Source organism: Pleurodeles waltl, chromosome 5 (assembly GCF_031143425.1).
Source record: "Pleurodeles waltl isolate 20211129_DDA chromosome 5, aPleWal1.hap1.20221129, whole genome shotgun sequence".
Taxonomy (NCBI): Eukaryota; Metazoa; Chordata; class Amphibia; order Caudata; family Salamandridae; genus Pleurodeles; species Pleurodeles waltl.
Genome location: NC_090444.1, coordinates 232,591,059 through 232,616,365, shown reverse-complemented (window position 1 = coordinate 232,616,365; position 25,307 = coordinate 232,591,059). Strand labels below are relative to the sequence as shown.

At 49.6% G+C, this 25,307-nt stretch overlaps 1 long non-coding RNA gene across 1 annotated transcript in view; it reads left to right on the top strand.

Moving 5' to 3' along the window:
* LOC138295587 (uncharacterized) overlaps positions 1-25,307 on the top strand; it is a 266,633-nt gene that overhangs the window by 74,067 nt on the left and 167,259 nt on the right. Inside the window, exon 3 of the long non-coding RNA XR_011203633.1 lies at positions 409-450. This is a non-coding gene — a long non-coding RNA (uncharacterized lncRNA). The remainder of the gene's footprint in view (positions 1-408; positions 451-25,307) is intronic.

Genomic DNA, 25,307 nt, shown 5'->3' with positions numbered 1-25,307 from the left:
TGTTGTGGGCTGTGTTTCAGGGACTCAGTCAGCTGTGGGCGTAAATGGGTTAACCAGTGGGTCTGAGCCAGTTCTAAACCAAGTTGGAATGCAGTCAATCTGTATCTATTTCCTAATGATATACAATATGCTTATTTATTATCAGAAACTTTTTTATCTTATTTGTAGTTGTGTGATTTTTGTGGTCAATTTGGTTGCATTTGATTATGTGTTTTCCTGTCCTCATGGCAGTTAGATTGAGATCCTAGAAGTCAAACTATACATGTCATGTTCATCAAGAGTACAGATTATATAATATTAATTTGTGAATTAATGTAATTTGCTCTTTCATGCTTCCAAGTAAGAATGTTGCAAACTTGAGACCTCCTCATAAATATTTCCTTTTCCCTTGGCTCTATTTTTATGCAGCTAAAAGATGCACAAGCCTGCGATGACAACTTAAAAGCAGAGGTGAGTCTGTATGCATAGCTTTGTGCTGAACATTCCACTATCAAGTTAAGTAATGTGTACAAGGGCCTTACAAATGTTGGCAATCCCTCCTATGTGAAATGGTATGGACCTTTGTCTATACCTAATGTGAGAGGCTGATTCAGGAGTGTAACAACGTATGAGCATGGCCGCTGGAATTATGCGGTAGGGGAGGATAAATTATGAGACAGGGTCAACTAAATTATGCTACTAGAAAATGCAAATTATGTGGTGTAATGTATCACATTTTGCAAAAATTTTACTTATTATTTTGACATTTTTAATTGTTAACACTCTCTTGGCAAAGGTTTTGCCCCTTTAGTACCAGTTTAACACCCAAGTACAGCGAAAGGCAAATGAAAGGTGACTAATCAACCTTGGTGGAGAAAAGATCCACTGTGCTAATTATTGTTCATATTCCTCCCACCACAGTGAGTTGTTTTTGTACCTAGATTGATCAAAAGCCTGAAATAGTTTTTCTTAATCTTATATATTAATGAATGAATGGTTAAATAAAATAATGAATCCCCTGCATTTATATGGTGGCCTCAGTAGTTTATTAGAGCTTAGGGGTCCTGTAAGCATCTTTTGAGAAGTTTTCAAATTTAATCCACACAAACACTCAAGGGATAATTTTTGCAGAATATTTTTTAATGTATTTAAATGGGTGGTTTAGAAATGATGCTCCAGCCTTAGGCACATATAGGATTGGAAAAACAATTGCCTAATAGATTATTACCCTCATTACACCCCTGGCAGTCGGTGTTGAAGCGGTGGTAATACCGCCAACAGACCAGCGGTAAAATAAAATGGGATCACGCCCACGGCGGAAACCGCCAACACAGACAGCCACTTTAACACTCCGACCGCCACAGCGGTAGCAACAAACACCGCAGCGGTAACCGCCAACAGACAGGTGGCAGACAGTGTACCGCCCGCCCCATCACAACCCGCCAATCCGCCAGCTTTTCCGGGGCGGTACCAACGCCACCAAAAGCACGGCGTAAACACTACTCTGAAGGGAAACCACTCACCTCTCGACACTCGACGAAGAACCAGGATGCCATGGAGCCCGAGCTGCAGGTCCTGCCCATGCTGGTCTACCTCCTCATCTACCAGGAATACGAAAGGCGGCAGTGACAACCACGGTGAGTACTGCACCTAGTACACAGGGGAGGGGGGAGGAAAAAGAGAGTGACACCCCCACGCAACACCCCCACCCCCACCCTCACCGACAACACCATACACACAAACACATGCATCAACATTACATTAACACCCCGTAACCCCTAGAAGAATGCAAGGACAAAAGGATTTGAGTTAAACAGTAATATTTCAGAAATAGGCAGATATACGTAATAAATAGAAAAACAGTATATACAAAAATATACAATATGTACATAAGACAGTACATTGTCCATTCAAAATGTCCGTGGGCCACTGGGCCAAAAATCATGGGTCAAGCCCACACTTGACTCCTGCCTCAATACAGAGGGAACACTGCAGGGGAATCAGGTCGAAAACACATAGGCACCTCAGGAGGATGGGGAAGGGGGGCACCTCAGCCGGAAGATGGAATAACGCAACTGCTCCTCGAGGTGCCTCCATGCCCACTGCTTGGTTCTGGGGAGTGCAAGGCCACAGTCTCATGTCTCTCAAGTGGGTGGTTTGCCCACTGCTTGGTCCTGGGGAGTGCAAAGCCACAGTCTCACAAGTCTCTCAAGTGGGCGGTTTGCCCACTGCTTGGTCCTGGGGAGTGGAAAGCCACAGTCTCACAAGTCTCTCAAGTAGGTGATTTGCCCACAGCTTGGTCCTGGGAAGTGCAAAGCCACAATCTCTCAAGTGGATGGCTTGTTCCACTGGTCCTGGAGGGTGCATTGTGCCCAGTGTGCTTCATTCTGCCAAGGAGGGGGTGAGTGGATGCATATCTCCACTGGTTACATTTACATGACACCCCTAGCCAACATCCTCCGATCACACGGAATTACTATCCTCTCCTACGCAGATGACACCCAATTCATCCTCTCCCTCACCCGCAACCCCACCACCGCCAAAACCAACCTACACGCAGCTCTCCTCGACACTACCAACTGGATGACAACTAACCACCTCAAGCTCAACTCCAACAAAACCGAGATCATCATCTTCGGCCCCAACAAAACCATATGGGATGACTCCTGGTGGCCCACCGCCCTAGGACTCGCACCCACCCCCGCAAACCACGCACGCAACCTCAGCATCATCCTGGACCTCTCCCTCTCCATGACACAGCAAATCAATGCTCTTACCTCCTCCTGCTTCCTCACACTCCGCAATCTAAAAAAAATCCTTCAAATGGATTCCCCCAGAGACCAAGAAGACAGTCACCCATGCCCTCTATGCTGGCACCACACTCAAACTCACACGCAAGCTCCAGAGAATCCAGAACCCAGCTGCGCGCCTCGTCCTTGGCCTCCCCCGCCACGAACTAATCTCATCACACCTAAAAACCCTTCACTGGCTCCCCATAAACAAGAGTATCACATTCAAGATCCTCATCCACACACACAAATCCCTCCACAACACCGGCCCGACATACCTCAACGTAAGAGTGAACTTTCACACTCCCACCCGCAACCTCCGATCAGCCAACCTCGCCCTAGCCACAGTTCCCCGCATCCAACGCACCACCACAGGAGGCAGGTCCTTCTCCTACCTCGCCCCCAAAACCTGGAACTCCCTCCCCACCAACCTCTGCAAAACCAAAGACCTCCTGCTCCTCAGAAAGAACCTTAAAACATGGTTGTTTGAACAGTGACCCTCCTGCCCCCCCCCCCCAAGCGCCTTGAGACCCTCACGGTGAGTAGCGCACGTTATCATTTTTTTTGATTGATTGATTGGTTCTGGAGGGGATCTTGTGCCCAGTGATGCAGTGTGGCAGTTTACAGTCTGGGTGTCTGAGGCACGAGATTTGCAGGGAACAGGTTGCATGATAGTCCATGGGGGCAGGGCTAGACTCCATCCTGCGGCGGCTAAGGCTGCAAACTGGTGGTACTGCCGCTGCAGGTGGAGGTGCTGTCTGTGGTGGAGGGAGGCTCCAGCCCTTCTCCTGCAGCCTCAGACGGCTGCCCACAGGGGCTGCTGCTGCTGACAGTAGTGGAGCTAGTGGCGGTGCAGGTGGCGGTGCTAGCGGCAGGGCTGCTGGTGGTGCTGGCTGCGGTGCAGGTGGCGGGGCTGACGGTTGTGCTGGTAGCCACCAGGCCTTCACCTGCAGCCTCCGACGTCTGAAGTGCCTTGCCTGGTGTTTTCTGCCCCTTCCTCACCTTGGCAGATGGTGGTGTGACCTTGGCTCTGGCAGCTGGAGTTTCTGAGGAGGCCTTTCTGGTTGGTTCGTGCTCCTTGCCCTTGCTGCATGCTGTTCCCCTTTTCACTTTGGCAAGTGGCGGAATGGTTTTGTCCTTTGCAGGGCTTGGTGGCACACCAGCTGGGCTGACGGGTGCCCCTTTTGAGCCTCTGTGAGTTGCAGGTACTTGGTGGCTGAGGTGCTGGCCTGGGTTCTGGACACCCTGGCCTGAGGGGAAGGATGGGGGGAGGGGGTAGGGAAGAGGTCAATGTTTGCCAGGAAAAGCTTCTTAGAAACACTGAAGCGGGAAGAGCAAGAGGGAGAGGGTTTGGGAGTGAAGGAAGAGGGAGTGGTTGTAGGAGGTGTCTGTCTGCTGTGTTTGGGTGCAGGTGCATGGGCTGGATGCTGTTGTGAGGTGGATGGCTGTTGGGTGGGTGGGTACTTGCGTTTGTGTACTTTGGGAGGAGGGGTTACAGACACACTGGGAGAGGACACCGGGGACGTGTGCATGGATGTGGGGGTTGTGACTGCCCATGAGGAGTGTGTTGTGATGGGCGTGCTGGTAATGGAGGATGATGATGTAGTGCATGCAGGTGTGAATGGAGACGCTACTGGGAGGAAGGTGGAAGAGGAGGAGGTGGGAGACACAGTGGAGGCAGTGGATGTTGGTATGTCTGCATGCGGATGGTGCTTGTGTGAGTGACTGTCTGATGAAGTGTGATGCTTGTGTTTGCCTGAGCCACTTTTGTGTGTTGATTTGGATGAATGGTGGTCTGAAGGTGTGCTTGGGATAGGCTGGGGTTGAGGGGACTGGGTCTGGGTAGAGGAAGTTGGAGGGGGGAGGCTAGAGACAGGTACATGCCATCAGGGAGTTGGCCAGAGCCTGAAATGCTCTCTGTTGGGCCGCTACGCCAGAGTGAATGCCCTTCAGGTATGCATTTGTTTGTTGCAAATGCCTCTCGACACCCTGGATGGCATTCAGTATGGTTGACTGCCCAACAGTGAGGGATCTCAGGAGGTCAAAAGCCTCCTCACTCAGGGCAGCAGGGCTGACGGGGGCAGGGCCTGAGGTGCCTGGGGCAAAGGAGATGCCCACCCTCCTGGGTGAGCGGGCACAGGAAACATTCTGAGGGGCTGCTGGGAGGGCGGTGCTGGTAGGGGGGTGGTGGCTGTACCTGTTGTTGAGGTGGGCACAAAGGTGTCTGCCACTGTCAGGGAGCTTCCATCGGAGGAGGAGTCGCTGTCTGTGGTCTCCCCTCCTGTCCCCGTCGTGGTGCTCCCCTCGCCCTCCGTCCTACTAGTGCCCTTACCCTCGGTGGATTCAGCCTTATGGCCCATGTGGGATGCAGCTCCCTCCGTGGCCGGTGCCTCTGCTCCTCCGCCAGATGATGCTAATGCACACAAGGACGGGGTGGCAAAACAAAAAGGGGGGGAGAGACAGAGAATACACTTGGTCAGTACCAGCAACACCACTACCGTTGGCATACACAACACACAGGGAGCAGCACTATGCACTAGGCCATGCACTACCAGTTACTAAGATAGTCACAAGCCCATGGGGTACAATGCCTACTGCCTTTAGCAGTACACCTGAAACCCACAGGACCCTGCCCAGTAGTAAATGCCCACTAACACTATTGGGGTAGGAGTGTTTCTGAGCCTTCCCAACAAGAGACCTACCCTGCCATCGTCTCCCTGGCCTAGGGGCATCCACATCCCCCACCCATGTAACTCTTAACGCGCGCAAAGTCAAGATTCAGAATGTGTACTCACCCCCTTTTGGCTCCGGATAGGCCACCGCCAGGATGCGGAACATCAGGGGGGTCATGGTGCGATGGGCACCCCATTCCCGATGGGAGGCCAGCCCCAGCTGGGTCTCCGCCGTCTTCTTTGCCCAGTGGTGCAGGTCCTCCCACCTTTTGTGGCAGTGGGTGCTCTGCCTGTCAAAGACCTCAAGGGTCCGCACCTCGTTGGTGATGGCACGCCAAATACCCTTTTTCTGGTGGGCGCTGACCTGCAGGGAAAAGACAGCAGAAAAAGGATTAGTCATACAGTACAGACTGTCATACTCATGGTCCACCATATTTCTCCCATCCCCTTATGCACATACATTGATCACCATACATGCAGCACTCTGGCCAGGGCCCTCTGCCCCCCCACATGTGGCTTACACACACAGACTCCATACATTCATGGCCCACGCATCATGCTCCGTGTTCTCACCTGTTTGTCTGGAAGACCGTAGAATAACGTGTACTGGGGTAGGACCCCATTCACCAGTTTCTCCACCTCCTCCGCAGTGAAGGCAGGGGCCCTTTCCCCAGACACATGAGCCATTGTCGCTTCCAGACACAGGTCACAGCAGCACTTGCAGTGTAAGTCCTCTCCTGTTGAAGGTCAGGTAGCAAGTAAATGAAGAGATAGAAAATGGCGGTCACGTCTGCGGCGGTGTGTACCGTTACCGCCGGCGTACATCGCCATTGGCTCCTTGAACCCATAGGGCCCAATGATAACCAATGCGAAGTTGCGTGGTGGTTTTCGATCACCTACCGCGATGATGCACAACGCCAGCGGAATTACCTCATTTCCACTTGTCCCTCCTCACAGGTCAGGCAGCCGCCATTTCAGGGGGGCACAAGGCATGGCACCTAACTGCGTCACAGCAGACACTGGCACAGCAACTGACTGTCGGATTCACATACTGGTTCTGTAAAGAAACAAAATCATCATTAGTGCAATAGATGTGTGAATATGACCCTCTGCTCACCGTTTTCTTCCATAGGCTTCAACCGCTGAGGCTGAATATGAGATGGCGACATCCTCCAGTGTACAGACCCCTGATGGACCTTGCGACAATGGAGGACAGACACATTATCATTACATACAGACTTGATCGGGCCACAATCCAAGAACTGTGTGCCCAATTGGAGCCAGACCTGATGTCAGCTATCGGCCAGCCCACAGGTTCCCCCCTCTAGTGCAGGTCCTGTCAGTGCTCCATTTCCTGGCAAGAGGTTTCTTCCAAACTACAGTGGGCATGGCATCAGAGATGTCTCAGCCAACGTTCCCCAACATGTGGACCAGAGTGTTGTCAGCCCTACTGAAACACATGCGCAACTACATCGTATTCCCCCAGGTGAGGGATTTGGACACAGTGAAAGCGGACTTTTATGCCCTGGGACATATCCCCCAACATCATTGGTGCCATTGGGCATGGTATCAGGGATGTCTCAGCCAATGTTCCCGAACATGTTGACCAGAGTGTTGTCAGCCCTGATGAAACACATGCGCAGCTACATCGTATTCCTCCAGGTGGAGTATTTGGCCACAATGAAAGCTGACTTTTATGCCTTTGAACATATCCCCAACATCATTGGTGCCATTGATGGTACACATGTGGCATTTGCCCCCCACCCCCCAGAGAAATGAACATTTTTTCAGGAATAGAAAAGGCTATCACTCTATGAATGTGCAGATGGTGTGTTTGGCAGACCAGTACATCTTCCGCCTTTATCTTGAGGAATAGCAGCATCCCATATGTGATGGGACAACTCCAGAAGCACCGGGTGTGGCTAATAAGTGAGCCCGAGATCCCCACACAGTATAAGTAAGTGTCTGGGTATGGGTTTGTCCCTAAGGGTTAGTGTGTGTCTAACATTTGTCCCTCGATATTTGCAGGTGACTCTGGTTACCACAACCTCTCATAGCTACTGACCCGAGTGAGGAATGCCAGGACAAGGGCAGAGGAACATTACAACGAGGCACATGGGCGTACAAGGAGGATTATTGAAAGGACCTTCGGCCTCCTGAAGGCCAGGTTCCGGTGCCTCCATCTGACAGGTGGATCCCTGTACTACTCACCCAAGAAGGTGTGCCAGATCATCGTTGCATGTTGCACAACCTGGCCTTGAGACGCCAGGTGCCTTTTCTGCAGGAAGATGAGCCTGGAGATGGTCTTGTGTCAGCGGTGGAGCCTGTGGACAGTGAGGAAGAGGAGGCAGAGGAAGAAGATGTTGACAACAGAAGTAATATAATTCAGCATTACTTCCAATGACACACAGGTAAGACACTGTAACTTCACTTAACTTTAAAGTTTTCTGTTGGACATTGTACATGGCAGCCTGTTTCCCTATGTCTGTGGCCACTTACTGTACCCTTTAGCATCTCTATTTTCAGATATCGGTGCCCCATTCTGCCTCCTGCTATGTGTACTGCTGCCCACCAAAGGTCATCCCAAAGTATATTTAACTGTACATATGACTTGCAATGCTTTGATAATGTTGAACTAATACATATTTGAATCATTGGACAGACTCCAGATTTGTATTTGTTCCAAGGGTGTTTAAGTGCGGGGGATGTGCAATGGGCTGGGGTGATGGTGGAGGGAAGTCCAGGGTAGAGTCCAGTCTCTTGGTATCACAGGTGCATTGTCCAATGGGGCATAGGAAGGGGAGTAATGGCAGTTCAAGGTGGACAGGGTGACAGAGTGGGACAGAAGGGTGACAATCAGGAGAGTCCTATTTCCTGGCGGGGGTCTTGGCAATGTTCTCTGGCTTCTGCCTGGATCGCAGGGGCCGTTTGCGGGGTGGTTCTCCTTCTGCAGGGGGTGGGGTGCTGGTGGCCTGTTGTTCCTGTGTCGGGGCCTCCTGTCTACTAGTGCCGGCGGAGGTGGAGGGCTGTTCATCGGTGTGGCTAGTGTCAGGGGTCCTTGGTGTGCCACTGCCTCCCTCATGGTCTTGCCCATGTCAGCCAGCACCCCTGCAATGATGATCAGGATGGTGTAGATGTTTTTGATGTCCTCCCTGATCCCCAGGTACTGTCCCTCCTGCAGCCGCTGGGTCTCCTGCAACTTGGACAGTATCTGGCCCATGGTCTCCTGGGAGTGGTGGTATGCTCCCAGGATGTTGGTGAGGGCCTCCTGGAGAGTCGGTCCCCTGGGCCTGTCCTCCCCGGTCGCACAGCAGTCCTCCCAGTTTCCCTGTTGTCCTGTGCCTCTGTCCCCTGAACCGTGTGCCCACTGCTGCTGACCCCAGGTCCCTGATTTTCCCCCGGGTTTGTGGGTTTGCCTGGGGTCCCTGTAGTGGTGGACACACTGCTGATTGACGTGTCCTGGGGACAGTGGCATGGGCCCGCTGGGTGGGTGCTGTGCTGGTGTTTCCTGAGGGGGGAGGCTTTGTGGTCGACTGTCCAGAGGTCCCTGATGTGCCAGGTTGGTCATCGTGATCCAGGCGTGCAGAGCTGCTGTCATCACTTTGGGCCTCCTTGGTGGGGGGAGACTGGATGTAGCTGGCACCTCCTCTCCGGTGACATTGATTAGGGGTCCTGTGCGGATGAAAGTACAGTGTTTATTGTATCTGCGTGTGCCATCTTGTGCATGGGTGTGTTTCCCTGTATGGTTGTGATTGCCCTGTCAGCTTTGCCTTGTGTGCGTGTTGATTTTGTGAGCTAGGTGATCTCTCTACTGGGCATGCTGTGGTGATGGTTGTCCATGCAGGGCTGTGATGGGGGTCCATGGATTGGTGTTACATGCAGGGCTTGGTTTGGGGATGGGTGGGTTGTGATAGTGGGGTATATGTGAGGTAGTGGAGTGATGGGGGTGAGGGTAGGGGCAGAAGTTTGTGATGGCATGCAGGTAGGGTGGGGGATATAGTAGTAAAGATTTGACTTACCAGAGTCCAGTCCTCCTGCTACTCCTGCGAGGCCCTCAGGATGCATTATTTCCAAGACTTGCTCCTCCCATGTTGATAGTTGTGAGGCAGGAGGTGGGGGTCCACTGCCAGTCTTCTGTACAGCTACCTGGTGTCTTGCAACCACGGAACGCACCTTCCCCCGTAGGTCGGTCCACCTCTTCCTGATGTCATCCCTTGTTCTGGGGTGCTGTCCCACGGCATTGACCCTGTCCACGATTCGCCGCCATAGCTCAGTCTTCCTTGCAATGGACGTCTGCTGCACCTGTCATCCGAATAGCTGTGGCTCTACCCGGATAATTTCCTCCACCATGACCCTTAGCTCCTCCTCTGAAAACCGGAGGTGTCTTTGGAGTGCCATGGATGTTGTGTGAGTGGTATGTGAGCGGATTTGTGGGGTGTTGTGTTGTGAGGTGGGTGGATGGTGTATGGGTGATGATGTATTGTGGCTCTGATTGACTGGGTGCTCCTGACTTGTCTCTCTCTGTTTGCTATATTTTTTTTTACTGTAAGGAGTTGTGAGTAATGTGGGTGTGTTTTTTATATTGGATTGGGTGTGTGGGTGTGGTGTGTGTATGTGTGTCAGGTGTGTGTAGTTTGAATTGTCCAATGTGGTGGGGTCTTGTAATTGTGTGTATGTGTATTTTGAGCACGGCGGTGTCTACCGCCAATGGTTTACCGTGATTGAAAGACCGCCACACTGATTCGTGGGTCGTGATACTGTGGGCGTATTCCTGTTGGCGTAATGGTGTGGGTTTTGCTATCGCCAATTTATCACTGACCTTTGGTCTGGCGGACTTGTGTGGGTGTCTGTATAGTGGCAGATTTCATAGTGTGGGTCATAATACCTGTAGCGGAATACCGCCGTGTTCACAGTATGTTGGCGGCTGTCGGCACGGCGGTAGGTGGCATTTACCGCCAGGGTTGCAATGAGGGCCTATATGTTTGTTTCAGTTGAGCATCTACATTTGAGATTTGAGATTCTAGACAGTGAGTAGTGAACATCTTCAATTGGTAACTCAACCTGCTATACATTCAAGTTTTGACAACGAGTGTCACCTCTTTGTTTAAATTCTTCCCATAGAATTCGGACCAACTTGAATAGTTAAATGTTATATCTCAATTTCAAATTTCCGGATCTCCTTTTATACATTTTAGGTTAGGATCTCTGTTGCAGTCCAATAAGGAAGTATGTCCACATTCCTTACCCTCTCTGAGCTCCATGGAGAGGTGAGGTAATTGTTTCTTACAGATATAGTGAGAGATCTGAGAAGGGTTCCTTCAGTAAAGAATGTCAAATAATGAAAGTGGACTATCACCCTAATCTTATAAAATAAACCACTCTACTCTCATTTTAAGAAGTGCAACTGTTCCACTGTCAATATAGACATTTATTTAATTTAAATAAGATCATCTTTTATAGAAAACATTGGAAGGTGATGGTGGAGGTAATTTAAGGGGGAGATTCACAATGATATGGGTCCCTGGTTAGTCACATAGCTTGTGCCAATCAAATATCCTTGGTTTGTGCTATTCCCAAGACATCTTGGGCAGATTTCTTTACTACTATCTACAATTACAATAGCAATGTGGTAAAAGAAAGGAACACCTCTTAAGAGTCCAAGCTTCTGTTTTGATGTATCAAAACATAATTTCATAAGCAATAAGAGACATGACATTATTTTGTGAAACTGGCCTGATAATTTACCTACCAAAATAGTATGGTTAAATTCAGAATGGCGTGCTACTATTTTGCCCACTTTTTTCTTATGGGTCACATTTTTATGGTCACTCCTCTGAGCAATTATTTAGCTAATTTTCAAAACAGGTGTTTGTGGAGACCCGGGTAACCATATGCATCTCTTTCAGGTACTAGCAGACATTCTTTCAGCTACCCCACTAAACTTGAGACCATTGTTTTACACTGTTGATGATCGCCCAGAGGTAGCTCACTGTTCTTTTTGCTATTTTGAGGACTTCTGGGTGGTCCTCAATAGGGTGGATCCAGCTTTGAGGAGCAAATCATGTAATTCGATCATTCTACAGAGGCAGTACTGTATTTTCCAAATCCTTTCATGGGAACAACTGAGGAATATCTGATAAAAGTCCTGTATCTAGCAAATCTACCACAAACCTTTAATTTAAAAACGTCTTTTCCTCCCAGATTGGGCGTTAAATATGTATCATGTTTGAGATTTGCAGATTACCTTACGGAAATGGATTATTCTCGTGTAGGTTACAGCAGACGTTAATGGTATTAGCCAACAACAAAAACAAACACCAAGACAATGGTGTTCTCATTGATGACTGCACAACCCTTTATCTAGCATTGTGGTTCCAAAATAGCGCAAGTCTCTTATTATAAATATTTAGTACTGGCTTTTCCACAAAGATTTTTAAAATATAATCTGGAATCTTAGAAGATCTTTTCAGCTTTCTGTTACAGTAATAGTTGACTATTGGTCTAGAGCCAATATTTGACAATAATGGTGTTTACAGTAAGCTTTGGGCTGCATTCACTAGCAACGTGACTCCAAAAAGACCCATCCCGGAGCTCAGATGTGCGTTGCTAGCAGAACACTATGCATGGGTTGAGCTTTGATCAAAAGTTGAGACGAGGGAATCTGTCATCTGTATGCCACATTTCCCACACGTGCCACTAAGCTGGGATTTTGTTCCTTTTCATTTGTTGTTTCAGAGGGAATGCTTTTTAGTTTACTCTGTTTAGTAATATGCCTAAATTAAGCAGATTGACTCACTGATCTTTTCTAATTGGATGCTCAATCAATCAGGAATTTGTAAAGCGCACTACTCACCCGTGAGGGTCTCAAGGAGCTGAGGAGGGGTGGGAGAAGTGGGGGAGGTGCTGCTACTGCTCGAACAGCCAGATCTTAAGAAGTTTCCTGAAGGTAAGGAGGGCTTTGATCTGGCACAGGTGGGTGGGAAGAGTGTCCCACCTTTTGGCGGCGAGGTGCAAGAATGATCTACCACTGGTTGTAGTTCTGAAGACGCGTGAGACGGTTGCAAGGGCGAGGTCGGTGGAGTGGAGGTGCCGGGTCAGGGTGTAGAAGGAGAGCCGTCTGTTGTGGTATTCTGGTCCAGTGTTTTGCAGTGCTTTGTGAGCGTGGGTAAGGAGTTTGGTTTGAAGGTGATTCTCTTGTTGACTGGGAGCAAGTGCAGGTCTCTTAGGTGGTTTGTGATGTGGCAGTGGTGGGGGATGTCTAGAATGAGGCATGCGGAGGCGTTCTGGATGCGTTGCAGCCTCTTCTGGAGTTTGGCTGTGGTTCCTGCATAGAGGGCATTGCCGTAGTCTAGTTTGCTGCTTACGAGGGCTTGGGTGACTGTTCTTCTGGTTTCAGTGGGTATCCATTTGTAGATCTTTCAGGGCATGCGGAGGGTGTTGAAACAGGAGGAAGAGATGGCGTTGACTTGCTGGCTCATGGATAATGAGGAGTCCAAGATGAGTCCTAGATTGCGTGCGTGGTCGGTGGGAGTCGGAGCGACTCTGAGAGTGGCAGGCCACCAGGAGTCATCCCATGCGGAGGGGGTGGAGCTGAAGATGAGGACTTCCGTCTTGTCGGAATTGAGCTTGAGGCAGCTACTCTTCATCCATTCGGCAATTCCCTTCATTCCTTCATGGAGGTTGCGCTTGGCGGAGACCTTAGTGAGGCGGAAGATCAGCTGGGTGTCGTCAGTGTATGAGATGATGTTGAGGTTGTGGGATCGGGCGATGTTAGCGAGCGGGGTCATGTAGACTTTGAAGAGGGTCGGACGGAGGGCAGAACCCTGGCGTACGCCGCAGATGATTTCTGGGGCTTCCAAGTGGAATAGAGGGAGGCATACTCTCTGGGTTCTGCCAATGAGATAGGAGGTGACCCAGTCCAGGGCTCTGTCGCAGATTCCTGTATTGCTGAGGTGTGAGCGTAGGGTGTGGTGGCAGACGGTGTCAAACTCTGCCGAGAGGTCCAGGAGGATGAGGGCCACGGTTTTGCCGTTGTCCAGTATGGTTCTGATGTCAGTGGCGACGATGAGGGCGGTTTCAGTACTGTGGTTCCTGCGGAATCCGGATTGGGAAGGGTCCAGGGTGCAGTTCTCCTCAAGGAAGCGGGTTAGTTGTCTGTTGACAGCCTTCTCAATGACTTTTGATGGGAAGGGAAGCAGGGAGATAGGCCGAAAGTTCTCGAGGTCCTCTGGGTCCGCCTTGGGTTTTTTGAGGAGGGCGTTGATCTCGGCGTGTTTCCAGCTCTCTGGGAAGGTGGTGGACTCGAAGGAGCAGTTGATGGTTTTCCGTAGTTGGGGTGCGATGAAGGAGCTTGCTTTGTTGAGCATGTGGTGAGGGCAGGGGTCAGATGGAGAGCCGGAGTGGATGGTGTTAATGATTTCGATGGTGTCGTTGTCGTTGACGGGGGTCCAGGAGAACAGGAGGTTAGTTGGAGGTGAATCTGTGGTGTTGGTGGTTGCCAGGGGGGTCTGGGTGCTTAAGCTGTTGTGGATGTCTGCAATCTTGCGGTGGAAGTAGGAGGCTAGGGAGTTGCAGAGGTCTTGGGACGGTGGGATGTCGTTGGAGCTGGGTTTGGGAAGTTCCTTCACAACGTTGAAAAGCTCTTTGTGGCTGTGGGCGTTGTTGTTGATTCGGTCTTTGAAGGCGGTTCTCTTGGCGGCTCAGAGGAGTTGGTGGTGTCTGCAGATGGTGTTTTTGAAGGCTGTGTGGTTGTACAGAGTCTGATCTTGGCGCTACTTTCTTTCGAGTCTTCGGCAGGTTTGCTTAGATTCATGGAGGTCGGCGGTAAACCAGAAGGCCTTTCTGTCAGTGCATCTGTTGGAGGGATTCTTGATTGGGTCGAGAGTATTGGCACAGGTGTCGACCCATTGCCTGAAGTTGCGAGCAGCTGCATCACTGTCGGTGGTGTCGATGGGTGGGTTCCGGGAGAGGGTAGCGATAAGTTGGTCTTCGGTGACCTTGTTCCAACTGCGGTGGGGAATCAGTTGTGGATGGTGGTGTGTTGTGGGTTTCTTGAAGGAGAAGTTTATGCAGCGTTGATCTGTCCAGTGGAGTTCGGTGGTGTGGCTGAAGGAGACGTGATTGCTGGTGAGGAAAATAGGGTTGAGTGTGTGTCCTGCGAGTGGGTTGGTGTCGTGACGAGCTGTTTGAGGGAGAGGTTGTCGGGCAGGGTGGCGTGTTGTTGTTGACGTTGGTATTCTTGAGGTGGAAGTTTAAGTCCCGGAGGAGTATGTAGTGAGTGGATGCAAGAGCATGCGTGCTGATGATGTGGGTGGTGGAGTCACTGAACTGCTGAAGTGCAGGGGTTCGGCGGTGCTGAGGGTGTCTTCGGTGCTGGTCGTGATCCTGAGGGTGTTCTTGTGGATGATGGCGATGCCTCCTCCTGGTTTGTTGGAGCGGTCCCTGCGGGTGATCTTGTAGCCGTCCGTGATGGCTATGGCAATGTCAGGCGCTGAAGAGGGGTTCAGTCAGGAAGGCGATGTCTGGGAAGGCTGAGTCGAGGAGATTCCATAGATCTACTGCGTGCTTGTGGGTGCAGTGGGTGTTGAGGAGGATACATCTGAGATGGTTGCGTCCTGCTTTGGTGGGTGGGTCATTGGCGTGTAGCTGGTGAAGGTGCGGTTCCGGCAGAAGAAGGGTCTGCTGGGAGGCTTGAAGGCAGGCGGGAGAGCGGCCGGTGTTGAGGGCGTGGATGGTGGCGGCATCGTAGTGAAGATGTGGGTGGCGGCGGTGGGGGGTACGTGAGCCAGAGGTTGTGGTGCTGGGTGCGGTCAGGCACAGATGGGCGCAGGCGGGCTTTCTTTTGGTGCACCTTTGGCGCGCCAGCGGCGTGGCTGTGCAGCAGCTGCCATTAAGTAGGGAGGTGGGGGGGATGAGAGGACAGCTGAGAAGCAAGAGCGAAAAACGGTGCGAAAAAGGGGGCGGGCCGCAAAAAAGGAGGTGGGCCTGCGGGGGCCGCAGCAGCGGGAGTGCAGCGTGAGAGAAGAGGGGGCGGGGCATCAGCGGCAGGAGAGAGAGAGAGGGGAGAGCAAAAGTGAGAGAGAGAGAGAGAGAGAGAGAGCGGAGTGAGAGAAAAACGAGCAAGAGTGTAGCGCGAAGCAAAAGGAGCACAAAGGGACAGAAGTGAAGCATAGAGCAAAGCAGAGAAAGGAGAGAGGCAGAAGGAAGCCAAGTAGGAAAGCAGAGCTCTCCCACTAGACACCAAAGATGAGGCGCAGGCAGAAGCCTGCGGGTGGAGGGAGGGCCTTGAACTCCTGACAGGGGTCAGGAGTTCAGAGGAGCCAGGGAGAGGGCTCTACGTGCAAGGTGGAGCCATGGGAGGCAGAGCAGTGCAGGGCGATGCCCCCGCGGGTGTGGGTTGATTCCTGAGACAGTAATCCCTCTTTCATCCCAAGACCAGGACAATGTGCCAGTCCAATCTGGATGCAGAAGCCTGCAGAGTGGAAGTCAAAACCAGTGCCCATGTGTGTTGCATAGTGGCCCCAGTCTCGGAAATGGGTGCCTGACTTTTAGCATGCAGGCAGCCCTGGGACACCATTTTAAAGTAAAGCACACATCCAGATGACCAGGGCAGGCTGTGCACCCTCCTGCCTATTTGGGAGTGGGAGGAGGTTCATTCACACTTGCTGAATACCTCTGCAACAGGATCAGTGAGTCCTGCAATGGGAGATCAGGGTCTGATCTTATGCTCTTGGGAATGAAGTGAGGTGGGTCCCCTGCAACAGCCAGAGCTGTGCATGAAATGCTGGAACCCACCACAGCCAGTGTGAACCAGGGCTCCATTCCTACTTGTCAACAGTCCCAAGCTTTTCTAGTGGGCTAGCCATAACCCTAACCGAATAGGGAGCTGGTGCATGCCCCCTGCTGTTAATGTGAGTCATACGCTAACCACTGGGGTGCACGTATGGAAGTTAGAGTATCTGGTTGCAGCTCCCCTCCTTCCCATTGGAATGACAATCATGCATTACCACTGGGATTTGTACTTGGTGGGCCTTTTCACTGCAAAGCATCTCTGTTGACGTGATGGAGTTCCATTGTGGCCTGGCTTATTCTGATCCAGGCTGCCTTACCACCAAACATCGAATACTCTTCAATCGCTCAAAAAACAAACAGGTGGGAGGGTCCAGGCAGCAGGGCCTCTTAGGGGCTCAATCAGGGAAGGCACTGTAATTATGGTTCTCGGGATCATACCGGGTAAACATAAGTTCCATCTCTGGAGGGCTTTTTTTCTAATTGGACTCCGCGTGGACCCGGGACTGGCAGCTGGGTACCTCCTATCTCACAATTCTGGTGGCAGATCATTCCAAGAAAGGTTCCACCCTATGACACACATAAGGAGAGCCCTAGGCCTTGCAAGCGCCCAACCCCACATATCAATCAGGTCCTATGAAGGAGGAGTCAGCCCTGAAACCAGGGCTGACTCCTCCTTCATAGGACCTGATTGACAGCAAGGCATTTACCGGGCCTTTGCATGAGCTCTGTCTGGGAGGCAGCCAAAGTTCAGGCTCACACTGTAGCTTGTGCCATATAGCCATTAATGATCCTTCCACAAAATCACCAACAAAACCTTGTTATAACTTTTACTTCCTCCAGATAGTGAAGTTTGCAGTGCTCTGTCATGGCCACTGCTAATCCCAGTAGGGGGATCCAAGGACCTCAAAAAACCATCCTTTTAGTAGTGTTGACAGTTGATGTGTACATGTGGCAGGGACTTCTGACCCTAGGCTGACATTTCAGGGCCTCATCTTGTATTACTGTGATGCTGGTGTTATCTTTTACAGCAGGGCTCATTTTTACAGTAGGAAGAAATGTCCAACATTGTTTGTCCGTCCTGGTCCAGTACTGTCAGGCTCTATAAATGCTCCCAAAATTCTCTGTGATCAGATGTAAATATTTGAAGATGCTTGAAAGATGCTTGAAAGCAAGACTGGTGATTCTTAGCTTTCAAAATGAAATGTTCACAAAAAAGTGCAACTAGGATTTTTTTTTTTTTTGCTAAGTTACTGTGAAAGTTTGGGTACATTTTTTAAGCACCATTTAGCAAAATGTGCTTATGCTCTCTGGCATTTCCAAAATATATTCATAATGGAGAATCAGTGTACCAATCTCAACAAGATTATGGGAAACATGAAAATAAACAAGCACTGGCAAAGCCAAATAGGTCTGACATTGGTCAGCCTTGTGGTTTTGTAAATGCATGTCTTGTTTTGACATGATTTTTGTAAATTTGTATTGTTGTGGGAGCGATTGGGCATTCACCAATATAACAAATATTGGCAAAAAGAAGAAAATATTCTTTGGTTTTAAAAAGCGATCCCTGACACTGAACAAACCTATGGTCCTTCTGAAAGAGCAGAATGCTGTCACTGACAATAAAGCCAGCTGATGGAAAGAGAGAGATTTAGCATTTTAATAAAAACAAAAGGTCTTGGTTACCGGCAGACCTAATCAGGGGCCCAATTCTTAGTCACAAAAGTGCACCCCCATGGTATATGCCTTGGCATTAGTGCAGATTTATAGCTTTCATGAATTCACAAAAATTTACAGAACTAGGCCAGGAAATCGTTCTGCAGTTTAGCACAAGCAAATATACATGAGTAGATTTGTGCACATAGAAATCTGTTCTGAGTTTACCAATTCGCTTTCCATCCAACCACTTTTTTCCCAACCTTGGAAGAAGTTTTTGAGGTGGGAGATGAAGTGGGCACATTTTGGGAGGTCCAGGATGAGTCAAGCCGCTGTGTTCTGTATGGTCTGGAGTCTCTTGAGAAGTTTGGTGGAGATGCCAGAGTAGAGCGCGTTGCGTAATTGAGGCAGTGGTGATGAGGGCCTGGGTGATAGTTTTCCTGGTGTGGATTGGGATCCATCTGGAGATCCTGCGGAAGGTGTGGAAGCATGAGGAGGCTACTCTATTGATTTGTTGCTTCATGATCTGCTCGCTGTTGAGAATGATGTTGAGGTTGCGTGCATGGTCAGTAGGTGTGGTGGTGAGTTCAAGTTTGGATAGCCACCAACTGTGGTCTTATATTGATGTGTTTTTTCCAATGATGAGAACTTCGTTTTTGTCAGAGTTGAGTTTGAGGCAGTTTGCTTTCATTAAGTTGGATATGTTGGTGATGACGTCACTGAAGTTAGTCCTGGTCGTGGGCAGGTCTTCGTGACCAATAGAATGAACTTTGTATCATCCTCATAGGATATGATGTTGAGACTGTGGGATCTGACGAGGTCCGCCAGGGGTATCATGTAGATGTGGGGCTTGGGTTTGGAGGTGAAGGGAGACAAACGGATGCTCTGGGTCCATCCTGTCAGGAAGGAGGTGATCCATTTGAGAGCATTTGCTTGTATGTCGATGTTGGGGAGTTTGTTGATCAGGGTATGGTAGGATACGGTGTTGAATGCTGCTGAGATATCGAGGAGCATCAGGGACACGCTCTCCCTGTGATGAGGAGTGTTCTGATGTCACTTGTGGTTGCGATGAGTATGGTGTCAGTGCTGTGGTTGGCTCACAATCCTGATTGGGAGATGTCCAGGAGGTTGTTGTGCACAAAGTATTCAGTGAGTAGTTGATTGGTGGCCTTCTCGAGTACTTAGGTGGGATAGTGGAGCAGCGAGAATAGCCGATAATACTTGAGTTTGCTACAGTCGCTGGATCCTTTCTTTAGGAGGGGTCTGATGTCTGCGTGTTTCCATTTGTCCGAGAAAACTGCCATGGAGATGGGGGTGTTGAGGATGCTAGTGAGTTCCGTGCTGATATAATTGGTTCCGAGGTTGAAGAAGTGGTGGGGCAACGGTTAGAGGATGCTCCATAGTGGATGGGTGACATGGTGGCTGAGGTGGATTGAGTGGTGAGGGGAATCCAGGTGGTGATCGTTAGACTGGTGTGCGCTGGTTGGTCAAGGCTGCTGAGGTTGAGGCCTATGATCGAAGTTGTTGTATATGGTGGCAATCTTGCAGTGAAAGTAGTCCGAGAGTGTCGCAGAGTTCTTGGGAAGGGTGGATAGTGTCTTCTGTGGCTGTGGGGTTGGAGTATTCTATGACAATTTTGAACAGTTCTTTCTTGATGTTGGCTGCTGTGTCGATGCGGGCTGTGATGACTGATCTTTTGGCTTTCTTGATTTGTCGGTGGTAGTCACTAAGGACTGCTTTGTGTGCGGCTCTGTTGGAAGGGCTGCTATTGGATCACCATTGTTTCTCCAGTCAGTAGCAGCTATGCTTGATGGTTCTGAGCCCCAAGTGTACCAGCAGGTTTGTTTGGCAGTGTTGCTGGTTCTGACTAGCTTTATTGAGGTGACTCTGTCAGTGCATTCAGTGATCCAGGTGGAGACATTCTGGACGGCCTGTTATAGGTTTTGAAGAGGCTTTGGATAGGGATGTGCTGAGGCCCTCAGTCTACTGTGTTTGTTACTCAGCCCCTGCTGTGGTGGGAGGGTTTGTGGTGCCTGATGATGGCCAGCTTAGCATCATAGATGGTGACGTGAATTATGGTGTGGTCGGACCAGGCGAGTTCTGTGACGTGGCTGAATTTGACTCAGTCGCTGGAGGTGAAGATGGGGCTGAGAGTGTATCTTGCTTTGTGCGTGGATTTGTTGACCAGTTGGGCAAGGCCGATGTTGCTCATGTTCATGTAAAGTGGTGGAGTTAGCATCATTGGGGTTATCGATGTGGAAATTGAGGTTGCCGAGTAGGATGTAGTGGTTGGAGTCAATGGCTAAAGGGGGCGATAAGGTTTGGGATGGCGTCGCAGAAGGCCAGTTGAAGTCGTGGAGGCTGTGTACAAGGGAGCCTCTTACTGTTGTCTTTGTGTCGGTTTGTAGCTGGAAGTTAAGGTGTTCCATGAGAGGAGAGGGGTCATCGTCAGGCATCGGATGGTTTCCTTGAAGATGATGTTGATGCCTCTCCCAAGTTTGTTAGTGCTGTCTCAGTGTAGCATCTTGCAGCCTTCTGATGTAGTGGTGGCTATGTCAGGGTTCAAAGAGGGGTGGAACCAGGTTTTGGTGGGAGAGGGAGGTGATGGTGTTTCATATTTCTGTTTTTTTGCAGAGGGTTCAGGTGTTGAGCAGGAGGCACTGGAGAGGCTCTGGGTAGTTTATCTTCTGGGCAGGTGTGATGCTGGATCCTGTGTGGACTTGTGGTCCTGTGTTGCAGGAGAAGCGGCAGAGATGGCAGGAGAAGGGTCCTTTGGTAGCTTGGGGGAGGAGGTGCAGCAGTTGCGATTGCAACACCTGGAGTCAAGGCCCAGGAGCTCCTCGTGGTGTGGAGGTGGGTGGTGGAAATGCCAGGGTTCCTGGAGCTGAAAGTGCTGCTGCCTCCATTAAGTAGGTCTGGGGGTGGGAGGGGCACTGGGTTGCAGGAGGTGGGAGGAGGTAAAGGGCAAATAGCAGTCTGGAAGCAAGGCGTCAAACAGATAAAAGAGCAGTAGATGGCAGAAGAAGAAAAATGGCAGAAAAATAAGCAGAAAGAGGCAGGAAAAACAAGCAGAAAAAGAGAGCAAAAAGAGATTAGAAAGAAGCAAAAAGCAGCGGCATAGGCAGCAGCAAGGGGTTGGCAGACTGGGGCAAGCTGGACAGGAGCCCTGTCATAGGGGAAGCTGGCATGAGGACCTGCTCTGAGAGCTGAATGGTTGATAGGCATCTTGCTCAGACAAAGCTACCACCAGATTACAGTGTTACAGGTCTGAATCACAGAAACACTCTCTTAGATTAAGGTACTGATACTATGCCCTAGCTCACCGACATCCTATCTCTATGTATACCAATGAAAAACACTATACATGCTACTCTCATTAGTCCAGACACTTCCTTACCATTACTGCCAAAAACTACTGTATGCACAAGCTACACACAACCACTTTGACTCTAACCCACATTTATAAAGTACTCAGAAAATCAACGAATACTAATTACCACCACACCCGCTTTATTGCTCCCTTAAGACCTCCTTTGAAGACATAACATCCTAGACACTAGACTCACAACCCACTATCCTTAGATGCACACAATAAATGATCTCACTGTATTCACCCTCAATGTAAATGAGCTAGCCGCTCATTTTATTAAGTTGAAGAAAATACAATTGTACCTCCAGATGCTGAAACCCAACATCACCCTAATGCAAGAGACCCTCTTCTCTAACAACAGAGCCAGAAACTGAATACAGAGTGGGTGGGAAAGGTATAGCACGCAAGTAAATGGGCTACTATTGGTATAAATAACACAACCACAAAGACATATCTCAAGGTGGGGGGGGGGCGAGTTGCCATTCTCAAATGGAAGAGACTGCCAATTAAAACACATGAAATATGTCAAGACCACAATACCCACTATTTGTTAATGAAGATTACAATACAAAACCAGATGTTAATCATCGGATTAATATATGGTTGTGTGACGAATAAATCTGATACCTTCAGAGACATAGGGCCTGATTTAGGTCCTGATGGAGGGGAATACTCTATCACAAACGTGACGGAAATCCCTTCCACCATATTACAATGCTATTATACCCTATAGAGATCGTAATATGGTAGAGGGATAGCTGTCACATTTGTGACAGAATATTCCATTCTCCGGGATCTAAATCAGGCACATATTGATTACTGAATATTGTTGCAGTTACCACACAAGAAGCTGTTCCTAAGAGGTGATCGTAACTTCACACCCAACCCCTACATGCACCAAGCACATGCACACTGCCTTGCAGCTTGTGTGTGCTGGTGAGGAGAAAAAGACAACATCGACGTGGCACCCCTCTTAGGGTGCCATGCCCACAAATGACTGCCTGTGACATAGGTAAGTCACCCCTCTAGCAGGCCTTACAGCCCTAAGGCAGGCTGCACTATACCACAGGTGAGGGCATAGCTGCATGAGCAATATGCACCTACAGTGTTTACGTTCATTCTTAGACATTGTAAGTGCAGTGTAGCCATATTGGGTATAGGGTCTGGGAGTATGTCATTGCGAACTCCACAACTCCATAATGGCTCCACTGAATACTGGGAAGTTTGGTATCAAACATCTCAGCACAATAAACCCACACTGATGCCAGTGTTGGTGTTATTGAAAAATGCATTCAGAGGGCATCTTAGAGGTGCCCCATGTATGTTAGCCAAACTGCTAGTGTAGGACTGACCGGTCTGTGCCAGCCTGCCTGTTTCAGACAGATATCTGACCACATGGGGTGAGGAACTGTAACACCTGGCGGTGAGCCTCAGCGGCTAAAACCTCGGATTACAGTACCCCAGGGCACTCCATCTAGTGGAGATGCCCGCCCCTGGACAAAGCCTAACATTTGGCGGCAAGTCCAGCGGGAAAATTAGGGAAAACAGAGAGGAGTGACCACCCCAGTCATGACCACCCTTAAGGTGTCCAGAGCTGAGGTGACCCCCCTCTCTGCACAATCCTTCATCTTGGATTGGAGGACAGGGCCCATTAGGATAAGGTTTGTGCCCCTGTCCCCAAAGGGAGTGGGCACAAAGAGGGTGTAGCCACCCTCAGGGACAGTAGCCATTGGCTATTGCCCTCCGACCCCTAAATCTAGGATTTAAGGGACTCCCTGAACCCAGCTCACCAGATTCCTGGTGACCTACAAGAAAAAGAAGGACTGCTTAGCTGAAACCCCAGCAGAGAAGAAGGAACACAACAGATGCTTTGGCTCAGCCCATCCGGCCTGTCTCCTGCTTCAAAGAACCTGCAAAAAAACAGCGACTCATCCATTGGGACCAGTGACCTCTGCCCAACTCCAGAGGAATAACCTGCACCCAAAAGGATCAAGAACTACCAAAGACAGCCGCTCTGTCCAAGAAAAACCAACAACCAAGGTCTCCCACAACACTCTGGATGCGTGAGTCCTGACCCCTGTGCACCCGACGCCCACGCCCGTGTCCAGGTGGTCCACCCAACAAGAGAGGGTCCCCAGGAGATTGCGAGCAAGCGCCCAGCCTGGGTTGACCTCTCCACCCCTCACGACGACACCTGCAAAGGGAACCCCGAGGACCCCCTGACCGCGAAGCTCCAGACGAAGATATCCAACGCCTAAAGACACACTGCACCCGCAGCCTCCAAGCCTTGGAGAAACCAACCCCCGGTGCATCTACGTTCAGCACGCAGCCCTCCTCCCTGTCCGACCGGTGGTGTGCCCAAGACACCCCATTGTACCTTGGCTGCTGCCTCTTAGTGACTCCAGGGGTCTCTTCATAGACCAGCATTAGAAACCCAACATCCTGTTTACACCCTGCACCCGGGCGCCCCTGTGCTGCTAAGGGTGTGTGTTTGGGGCTTACTTGTGGCCCCTCCAGTGCCCCTTCAATCCCCCCTTGTCTGCCCTCCGAGCCACTGGTACTTACCTGCAGGCAGGCCTGATTCCGAATACCCTCTGTCTCCGTAGGAGCCCACTTTAAAATTGCTCAACTTTGACCTCTGCAGCCGGCCAGAGGCCCCGTGTTGGTGGGTGTTTGGGGTTAACCTGAACCCCAACCGGTGGACTCCCTAAAACCGGGAGACTGAAACTGTAAGTGTCGTACTTACCTGTAAAACAATCTAAAATGTTTTCCCCCCAGGAACTGTTTCTGAAAATTGCACTGAGCCCATTTTTAAAACAGATTATTGCCAATAATTCAAAAACTGTATTACTTACCTATTTCAAACAAAGTCAAAGTACTGTTGATACCTGTGTGAAATACGAATCTATTGAAGTACTTAACTGCAACTTGAATCTTGTGGTTCTAAAAATAAATTAAGAAAATATATTTTTTATATATAAACTCCATTGGTCTGGAGTTAAGTCATTGAGTACGTGATTCTTCTATTGTCTGTGTGTGTACAACAATGCATTGCACTACCCTCTGATAAGTCTAACTGCTCGACCACACTACCACAAAAGAGAGTATTAGTATTATCTACTGTAGCCTCTGTTAAGCTTCTGGGGAACGCCTGGGCTCTGTGCACACTGTATCTCGCTTTAATATATTATACTGTGCAAGAAGAACGCTGCCTGAACAGCACGTGCTCCCAATAGCGACAGAAGGGAGCACCAAGTATGGCGCGGCCACATTCCTGAAACAACCACCATTGTTTGATACAACGAAGAAACAGAATATTGGTGCCAGGTGAACTGCATTAATCAAAACGTTTGAATTCATACATGCGTTAGGAGAAGAAAACAAAAAGAAAATAATTAAATATTTGAAAAACATTACCGGTAATGGAGTGAAAGAAGTGCTAGGGAAATTCTCACAAGCTCATGCAACATCATACCAAAAGAAAAAAAAGCATAGGATGGCAAGTTCAGTCCGTTGCTGAATATCGACTACCAGAAGTATATCTTCAACCAATCACTGCAACAAGCTGTCGAAACGATGGATGAATCTTTTGAGAGACTTGATGCACTATTCAAGCACTGTAAGGTCTGGGACTTTAATGATGAAGAAGCCATGCGCCTCAGAGTCACTGATGACTGACTTTCAAATTCCTTCAGAAGAAGCATGTTGAGAGAGCCACTCAGTTTAGAGAAAATGCTAATGACTGCAAGGGCAGAAGAGTAAACAGAATTAAAAGCTGCTGATATGGAAGCATGAAGTGCGAGTAGTGAATTAGCGTTGAACAAGAAAAGCAAGCAAAAGCACAAAATAGATGCACACACTTCAACATCTCAGAAGAAGAAAAAGTTATGCTTCTGCTGTAGGTTTTCGTTTCCCCATGAAGGTAAATGTCCAGCCATAGCACAGACATGTAAATGTTGTGGAAAAGCAGTCTGAAAAGCGAAAGAGAAACCAAATGCGTCACAGCGAGAAGAGAAAATGGATGCCAGTGTTCCAGAAGCATTCTTACTACGC